Source organism: Chiloscyllium plagiosum, unplaced genomic scaffold, assembly GCF_037043375.1.
Source record: "Chiloscyllium plagiosum isolate Xiang-an unplaced genomic scaffold, Cpla_swu_hap1 HiC_scaffold_36, whole genome shotgun sequence".
Classification (NCBI taxonomy): domain Eukaryota; kingdom Metazoa; phylum Chordata; class Chondrichthyes; order Orectolobiformes; family Hemiscylliidae; genus Chiloscyllium; species Chiloscyllium plagiosum.
In genome coordinates, this window is record NW_028270174.1 from 66,306,468 (window position 1) to 66,314,889 (window position 8,422).

General features: G+C 47.8%; 1 non-coding gene across 1 annotated transcript; it reads right to left on the reverse strand.

Annotated features, from left to right (window-relative positions):
- Nucleotides 1–7,662: 7,662 nt before the first annotated feature.
- Nucleotides 7,663–7,816, reverse strand: LOC122546886 (5.8S ribosomal RNA). Its single transcript, XR_006310827.2, has one exon. It is a non-coding gene; the product is annotated as a 5.8S ribosomal RNA (ribosomal RNA).
- Between the last annotated feature and the right edge of the window lie 606 nt (nucleotides 7,817–8,422).

Consider the following 8,422-nt stretch of genomic DNA (forward strand, 5'->3'; position numbering starts at 1 on the left):
ACCAAGACTGCGTTGTGGAACCTGAAGGATGTTTTAGTCTGAATGATTCATTTGTTTTTTTTTTATTAGACTATTGGGCCGATCTTGATGACGTAATTTTACTGATGTTTACCAGAATTGGCTGTGCATAGCTTCAGATTCCCAGGCTGGGAAATGTGAGTTCAGATGTGAATATATTTGCCCATTCTGTACGTGTGCCTGACACTGACCTGGTGCTGCTCTAGTAGAAAGTACTCTCGGTGTATCTGGTAGCCTCCAGATTGACAGGACTGACCACAGGACTCACCTCATCAAAGCCTTCATTTAGAATGTTCTTTTTTATTATTATTTTCAAGTGACAGTTTTGTGAGATGCAGGAATTGGGGTGATTCCATTTTAAGAGAATGAAACCTTTATCATTGGAGATTGGGAAGCCTTCAAAAATGAGATAACGGTTTTCCAGAGACAGTATGTAGTATTCCTGTTAGGGTGGAAGGAAATGTTGGTGGGTGTAGGGTATGCTGGATGACAAGAGAATGAAGATTTTGGTTAAGAAAAAAAAGGAAAAATTTGTCAGGTATAGACACGAGAAATCAAGTGAATTCTCAGAATATAAAGGCAGGAGGAGTATACTTAAGAGAGAAATCAGAAGTGTAAAAAGGGGACATGAGATAGCTTTGACAAATAGTGTTAAGGAGAATCCAAAGGGTTTTTATAAATAAATAAACGACAAGAGGGTAACTAGGGAGAAAATAGGGCCCCTCAAAGATCAGCAAGGCAGCCTTTGTGTGCAGCCGGAGGAGATGGTGGCGATACTATATGAGTATTTTGCATCAGTGTTTACTGTGGCGAAGGAAATGGAGGATATAGAATGTGGGGAAGTAGATGGTGACGCTTGAAAAGCGTCCATATCGAAGAGGAGGAGGTGCTGGGTGTCTTGAAATGCATAAAAGCGCATACATCGCCAGGATCTGATCAGGTGTACCTTGGAATCTGTGGGAGGCTCGGGAAGTTACTGATGGGCCCTTTGCTGAGAAATTTGTATCATTGATTATCACAGGTGAGGTGCGAAAAGACTGGAGGTTGGCTAACGTGGTGTCACCATTTAAAAAAAGGTGGTAAGGGAAAGCTAGGGAACTACAGACCAGTGAGCCTGACATCAGTAGTGGGTAAATTGTTGAAGGGAATCCTGCGGGATAGGATTTACATGTATTTAGAAAGGCAAGGAGTGACTAGGGATAGTCAGCATGGCTTTATGTGTGAGAAATAATGTCTCAAGAAATTGATTGTGTTTTTTGAAGAAGTAACAAAAAGGATTGATGAGGGCCAATCATTAGATGTGATTTCTATGAACTTCAGTGAGGTGCGTGAAATAGTTCATCATGGGAGATTGGTTAGCAAGGTTAGATCTCATGGAATACAGGGAGAACTGGCTGTTTGGATACAGAACTGGCTCGAAGTTAGAAGACAGAGGGTCGTGGCGGACAGTTCCTTTTCACACTGGAGGACGATGGTGTGCCACGAAGATCGGTGCTGGTGTCACTATGTTTCGTCATTATATTAATGATTTTGACATGAACATAGGAGATACAGTTAACAAGTTTGCAGATGACGCCAAAATTTGAAATATAGTGTTTATTACAGGACATTGTGGGAAAAAGGAAATTATAATTTTTTTTGGAATGGACAAACAATGTACAGTTTTAGTTAAACTCTGTCCCTTCCTGTTCCTTTCTGCTTGTCTTCAGCCACATCCCCATGCTGTTCTGAGGCTTCACATTTTCTCTTTGGATTTGGAAAGCTCCTTTCATCTGAACCCTGTCCCTGCATCCTCTCTATCAGTTTAAAACCCTGTCCATAAACCTACCGACATGATTGGCCAGGACACTGGTCTCAGCAGTGTTGATTTTAATTCACTCTTGAGATATTGCTGTCTCTAGCTGGCCAGCATCGCATGCTCACCCTGACCAGCCTAAGAGCTGAGTGGCTTGCCAGATCATTACAGTGGGCATTTGAGCGTCAATCCCATTGCCCTGGGTCTGGATTCAAACGTAGGCCAGACTGGCAGCCTATAACGGATTTCCTTACTTAAAGGGTATTAAGTAGTCAGATGGTTATCCCTGCTACCGGCATTAAATTCTGGATGAACAGTCTAGTGAGAGTAACATGAGGCCATTGCCTGGCCCACTGATTGCTCACTTATTCTTGAGTACTGATCCCAGTGCACCTTCTACGTGACCATGGTTTGATCCTGATACCTTCCTGCACTCTGGTGCTATCACACAGTCTCTCTCCATGTGGTATCTGTCACTGTGAGGGTCTAATTGCTGCCGGTGACTGCACCTTTTGCAGCTACTCCAGATCCTGAAACAACAGAATTCTCCACTCTAGGGAGACGCAGCAGCACAGACCAAGGATGGAGACTGGGATTTTCCAGGTCTCTGTGGGACTCGGTGCCATTCTCCATGTTTAACCATCACTGCATCAGTCTGATTTCCCATTCTGTTCATTTCTCTGTCTCCTGTCGGTACTCAGGATGCTCCTGACTCAGCAGAATTCCCAATTCCTGTTTCCTCCATCACCACACTGAAGACAGCTGGTCAGCCAGAGAGATGGAGAGTAAGATCTGGAGCCTTCAGTAAATCCTGCAGTGAGGTAAGATCACTCACCGTGAACAGAGCAGAGTGTATTTAAGGGATCGAACTTTGGTCCAGAAGACATGAGATAGATACAGTATTGAAGCACGAACACTATTATAGGACAAGCCAAACAGAGAACAGCCAGGGAATTCCTAGAGGCATGGCACTCATCCACAGACTCTATCAACAAACACATCGACCTGGACCCAATATACCGGCCACGACAGCGGACAGCTGGAACTGACAACCGGAAGCGGCAGGGACAGGCCACTATAAATGCCGGAGGAAACATCACAGAAGCGCTTCACAGGAGGCTCCCAAGCACTGAGGATGTCACCTAGACAGGGGACGAAACGTTTGCAAGACAAATTCCCAGCTCGGCGAACAGAACCTCAACCAATCATAGCCAGCGTGCACCTCAATAGGAGCCAGGAGCAAGGCCATTCAGCCCCCACCCTAACCCAGAAGGGAGAGCACGGGAAGCTGATAAAGGAAACAAGCCCCTCCCATGTGGCCTTCTGAAATGGAGCTGGAGGACAGAGCACATCTAACCTGCTGTTTGCTTCCCTGAGACTGGCCTCCTCCACCTTACAGTGAGAGACTGAGGGGAACCTCAAGGAGATTTCACTTCTCACTGAGAGTCTGCAACTCCAATCCAAATCAGGCTGGTTCCCTCCGAGACTCACGGAAGAGTGCAGCACTCTACAGATCAGTCCCTTGTGTCGTCCTAACCTCCAGTGTGGGGGCCAAGAGCTGGGAGGTATTGTTAAGAACATAAGACCATCCGAAATAGGAACAGGAGGAGACCATCCAGCCCCTCGAGCCTGCCCTGCTATTCAATAGGATCGTGAATAATTTAGCATTTGATTTGGGAGCTGAAGCACAGACAGTACTTTACTCAGGACTACAGACAGTATCTTTACTCAGCGAGTCGTGAGTTTATGGAATGCCCTGCCAGTAGCAGTGGTGGACTCTCCCTCATTATGGGCATTTAAGCGGGCATTGGATAGGCATATGGAGGATAGTGGGCTAGTAAAGGTTAGGTGGGCTTGGATCGCGCAACATCGAGGGCCGAAGGGCCTGTACTGCGCTGTATTCTTCTATGTTCTATGTTCTATGTAGTACAGAGACAGAGAATCAAATTATTCTGCTGTACAGAATCATCAGACAGGAGCTGGAACCAGAGAGAGCAAACACACACACACATTGTGGGATTCAGGCTGTCTGTGGGAATTTTACCTCAAGATGCGAACTCTACACTGAGGAGGAACAAAGGCGCAAAATGCTAGAGGGGGCAGCTGCACAGTCTGAACCTACCGATCTCACTGCTTCCCACTCCCATGAGAGCTCTTATGTATATTTCTGTGTTCCCAGATGTCTCTCCCACATTTTTCCTTCAATCCCTATCTCACAACATCCTTTATATCTCTGCCCTGTTGACATTTCCCGGCAGATTCCCTTCCTACAACACTCTGCCCCTTTGACACCCCATCATGTTTATCAGGAATGCGTAATCATTCAATCTTCCACAAAACCAACAACTTGCTCATCTCTCTCTGCATCTTTCTCTCAGCTCTGTGGGATCTTGCCTGTCTTGTCTGTAAATCATTCTCGTTGCATCGCAGCAGCCCCCCTCCACATTTTCAGTTCTATGCTGCTGCTGCAACTCCTCTCTCTCTCTGTCCTATATCTCTGCCCAAGTTTTCTCTCTTGCTGTCTATTTGACCTTCACTCCCTGTCTTTGCCTCCCCTTTTTCACCTTGTATCTGTCTGACATTGTAATTCTCTTCCTGGGGTTTTACTCTCTCTCTCTATCCCTTTCTCTCTCTATCCCTTTCTCTCTCCTGCTCTTTTTCAGTTCTTCTCACTTTCTCTCCCACCCTCTGCCTGCCTGTCTTTCTCGTGTTCTCTCCCTCCCTCTCACTGTCTGTCTGTCCATCTCTCTTTCTCTCTTGTAGTTTCTCTCCCACTGTCTCCCTAGACCCCTGTCCCAGTGACTGGGGAAGGGACATGGGAAGAGTTTGTCTCAGTGTCGCTGGATGCTGTACAGTTAATGCGGGGATCAACCTTTTCCTGGTCTCTCCTGAATGTTACCCCGACTGTGGGTAGGGGGTTAGTGTAAGGGACATAAAATTACTTTTCTCATTGAGTCTGAAATGAAGAAAAAGAGAAGGAGAGGGTGACAAAAAGGGAAAGAGAGACATGGAGAGAGTGGGGATGGAGAAATTGAGGAGAGAGAGAGATGGGCAGTGAGAAACAGGGAGAGCAAGAAGGACACATATGGAGGGAGAAGGACAGTGTGTGTGGCTGGGGAATGGTTGCACAGTGGGATCTTTCTGTGCATGACAGCAGTTAGTCAAAAGGTGTGTTAGTCTCTGCACCATGTCCTCCAGCCCAGGAGCTGTGGGTCTACATGGGAAGGGGGAGATTGGGAGACAAGTGGGGAGTGGGACATCCAGAGACGGGCACTGTTTAATGGGGTTTTGGGGTTGGTGGAGAAAGGAGGGGCTGCTGTGAGAGACAGAGAGATTGAGGGAGGGACAGCGTGAGACGCAAAGTCTGAGACAGGATGGAGAAGAGGTGTTCAAAGTTGATGTGTTTGTTAAACACATCAACCTGGACCCAATATACCGGGTAATTCTAAGTGTCACTGGTTACTGATTTGTACTGACTCAAAAAAATTCTAAGTGTCGTTGGTTACTGATTTGTACTGCATCAAAAAAATTCTAAGTGTCGTTGGTTACTGATTTGTACTGCCTCAAAAAAATTCTAAGTGTCGTTGGTTACTGATTTGTACTGCCTCAAAAAAATTCCAAGTGTCACTGGTTACTGATTTGTACTGACTCAAAAAAATTCTAAGTGTCGTTGGTTACTGATTTGTACTGCATCAAAAAAATTCTAAGTGTCGTTGGTTACTGATTTGTAACCACCGGGTCAAATCCGGCCGGGCTAGCCGGCCTCGAGCACTCAAAGTCGGTATGAGCAGTCAAGTTCGCTCCCATCACAGTTTGGACCCTAAAAAAGTCTAAGTGTCACTGGTTACTGATTTGTACTGACTGGAAAAAATTCTAAGTGTCGTTGGTTACTGATTTGTACTGACTCAAAAAAATTCTAAGTGTCGTTGGTTACTGATTTGTACTGCATCAAAAAAATTCTAAGTGTCACTGGTTACTGATTTGTACTGACTGGAAAAAATTCTAAGTGTCCTTGGTCACTGATTTGTACTGACTCGAAAAAATTCTAAGTGTCGTTGGTTACTGATTTGTACTGACTCAAAAAAATTCTAAGTGTCACTGGTTACTGATTTGTACTGCCTCAAAAAAATTCTAAGTGTCGTTGGTTACTGATTTGTACTGCATCAAAAAAATTCTAAGTGTCACTGGTTACTGATTTGTACTGACTCGAAAAAATTCTAAGTGTCGTTGGTTACTGATTTGTAACCACCGGGTCAAATCCGGCCGAGCTAGCCGGCCTCGAGCACGCAAAGTCGGTATGAGCAGTCAACTTCGCTCCCATCACAGTTTGGACCACTTGCCGACTTTGGAAATGCATGAAAATCGAACCCGAACGCGGGGGCCGGTCCGCTCTCAAAGGCGAGACCTTCGGCTGAACCACCGGGTCAAATCCGGCTGGGCTAGCCGCCCCAGAGCACTCACAGTCGGTATGAGCAGTCAAGTTTGCTCCCATCACAGTTTGGACCACTTGCCGACTTTGGAAATGCACGAAAATCACCCTGAACGCGGGGGCCGGTCCGCTCTCGATGGCGGGACACTCACCCTAAGCCTGACCCCACCGCCGGCCAACACACCCTTCAAAATCACACCCATCCGACAATGCTACTCAAAAAGGATCCAAATTCAGAAACACCCCCTTCAAAAGGCACTCCGTCCCCGGCCACACTACCGGGGCATGCTCCCCTGGGCGATAATTAAGCCCCCACGACTAATTGAAGCCAACCACAGCCGCAACTCGAAAGGAGAAGTCAGTAACCAATTCAAAAATGCACTTGGTTACTGACTTCTACAGACTCAAAAAATTCTAAGTGTCGTTGGTTACTGATTTGTACTGACCCTAAAAAATTCTAAGTGTCGTTGGTTACTGATTTGTACTGACCCTAAAAAATTCTAAGTGTCGTTGGTTACTGATTTGTACTGACTGGAAAAAATTCTAAGTGTCGTTGGTTACTGATTTGTACTGACCCTAAAAAAATCTAAGTGTCGTTGGTTACTGATTTGTACAGACTGAAATAAATTCTAAGTGTCGTTGGTTACTGATTTGTAACCACCGGGTCAAATCCGGCTGGGCTAGCCGGCCTCGAGCACTCAAAGTCGGTATGAGCAGTCAAGTTCGCTCCCATCACAGTTTGGACACTAAAAAAGTCTAACTGTCACTGGTTACTGATTTGTACTGACTGAATAAAATTCTAAGTGTCACTGGTTACTGATTTGTACTGATTCAAAAAAATTCTAAGTGGCGTTGGTTACTGATTTGTACTGACCCTAAAAAATTCTAAGTGTCACTGGTTACTGATTTGTACTGACTCAAAAAAATTCTAAGTGTCGTTGGTTGCTGATTTGTACTGACCCTAAAAAATTCTAAGTGTCGTTGGTTACTGATTTGTACTGCATCAAAAAAATTCTAAGTGTCCTTGGTTACTGATTTGTACTGACTGGAAAAAATTCTAAATGTCGTTGGTTACTGATTTGTACTGACCTTAAAAAATTCTAAGTGTCACTGGTTACTGATTTGTACTGATTTGTAAACCACTGACAGCCATTCAGGGACCGGTGACAGCCGTGCTGGCCCCACTGCCACGACACAGACGGACGACAGGCCGCGCTCCCCGGCGGGGGGGGGGGGGGGGGGGGGGGGGAGGATGACGTCGAGCCTGACGAACGGAATGTGCAGGGTGCGGGGAAAGGCCGTGCGCTCCGACGCCGGAGGGCTCCAGAGTCTGAACTTAGGGGGACAAAGAGGACGGGTCTCCTCTGCGACACCCCAGCCGCGCTCTCGCCAGCCAAGGCGAGTGCGATTGATTGAAAAACGACCCTCAGACAGGCGTGGCCCCGGGAAGAACCCGGGGCCGCAAAGTGCGTTCAAAGTGTCGATGATCAATGTGTCCTGCAATTCACATTAATTCTCGGAGCTAGCTGCGTTCTTCATCGACGCACGAGCCGAGTGATCCACCGTTAAGAGTTGTCTGAGTTTTGTTTTCGGTCTCTCCCTCGCCAGAGGAAAGCGACCCGGACCGCACATACGCTCCCCACCTTAGCAGCACCCACCTGCCCGCCGGCGGCAGGGCGGTGTGAAGCTGTGGGGAGCACCAGCCTGGTGCGGCCCGCGGAAACACACGTCTACGGGGGGAAAAACAAATACAGGGCGCCCAAGAGGCGACGCGTGCCAGCATGCGCCGCAGCGACGGAGGCAGGATCTCCGCCACCATGTCGCCCGCCGAGTGTCACGAGGCGTGCAGCAGCTTTGCCCTAGGAAAAGCAGAGGCGAAAACGGGACCGGCAATCGGTTCGGCAGCGTCACCGACGCGTGCACGTGGCGGAGAGTCGGCATGCGGACTTCTGCGAGGAGTCGGGGGTGCCGCACTGGCCCGAGCTGACGGCCGCCCGGCCCGCCCACCGCCGAGGTGGGCTGGGAGACGCGGTAACGGCTCGTCAGACCCGCCCCCTCCCTCACAACGCAGCTTGCCCGCAAGCCACCGACCACCGATCGGCGTCAGGCGCCCCGACCGAGAGCGCGATTGCTCGTCAACCCTGCTGGCAGTTCGCTGGGGATCAATGCTGCACGGAGCT